Here is a 1,477-nt window from a genome sequence, read left to right as displayed (position 1 = left end):
AGGACGATCGCCCCATCAAACAGAGGTACTATCCGAGAAACCCGGCGATGCAAAAAGTGTTGGATAATGAAATAGACGAACTACTCAAACAAGGTTGTATTGAACGGTCACATAGCCCATACAGTTCTCCAGTCGTTTTAGTAAAAAAAAAGGACGGAAGTTGGCGGCTGTGCATCGATTACCGACAGGTCAATGCTCGTTCAATCCCGGATGCCTATCCCATCCCACGTATTCAACACATATTGGACCAACTCCGCGATGCCAAATATATTAGCAGTCTGGACTTAAAAAGCGGGTACTGGCAAATTCCTATGGCACAAGACAGTAAACAATACACTGCGTTCACAGTTCCTGGACGGGGGTTGTTTCAATGGCGGGTGATGCCTTTTGGATTACATTCGGCCCCGGCAACATTTCAGAGAGCCCTTGATAGTGTTATTGGCCCCGACATGGAACCTCATGCGTTTGCTTACTTAGATGACATAATAGTGATTGGACGCACATTGGAAGAGCACACGGCAAACTTAAAAAAAGTTCTTCAACGATTGAAGGCAGCGAAGTTGAAACTAAATGTAAAAAAATGTCAATTTTTCACCAAGGAAATCAAGTACTTAGGACACTTAGTAACACCTCAGGGCATTCACACCGATCCGGAAAAGATAGCTGCAATCAAAGGCCTTACACCTCCGTGTAACCTCAAGGAATTACGAAGATGCATTGGTATCGCTTCGTGGTATCGCCGGTTTGTACCGCAGTTCTCCAATATTATTCAACCACTAACGTTGTTACTGAAAAAGGGTAAGCGTTGGCAGTGGACAGAAGTACAACAAGCGGCATTTGATAAACTGAAAGAGAAACTAACGAGTGCTCCCGTCTTAGCATGTCCGAATTTCAATGAACAGTTCGTATTACAAACCGATGCCAGCGACTTTGGGCTAGGAGCGATATTAACGCAGACAATATCAGGAGAGGAAAAGGTTATTGCATACGCAAGTCGTACTCTAAATCCTGCAGAGAAGAACTACACAACCACTGAGAAAGAATGTCTGGCAATAGTCTGGGGCGTACGTAAGATGAAGCAATATTTAGAGGGATACCACTTTGTAGTTATCACTGATCATCTGGCATTAAAATGGCTAAATAGCATTGATAATCCTTCGGGTAGAATTGCGAGGTGGGCTTTAGAACTGCAACAATACCACTTTGAAATACAATATCGAAAGGGAAAATATAACGTAATTGCTGATGCGCTGTCCCGACAACCACAACCCACATTAGCTCACCTAGATGCGAATGATGAAAGTGATCGTGACTGTGGATGGCTACTAAGTTTAAAGAAAACGGTGCAAGAAAATCCTGCGAAATACCCTGATTACATCATTGAAGGTGAGCAGTTATATCGTCGGATCCCAAACAGTTGTAGTAACGAAGGCCAACCGTGCTGGAAACTGTGCGTACCACGTGATTTGCGTCTTCG

The sequence above is a fragment of the Teleopsis dalmanni genome, chromosome 1, assembly GCF_002237135.1.
Source record: "Teleopsis dalmanni isolate 2A chromosome 1, ASM223713v2, whole genome shotgun sequence".
NCBI lineage: Eukaryota > Metazoa > Arthropoda > Insecta > Diptera > Diopsidae > Teleopsis > Teleopsis dalmanni.
The sequence above is the reverse complement of the archived record's forward strand: the minus strand, read 5'-3'. Positions refer to the sequence as shown.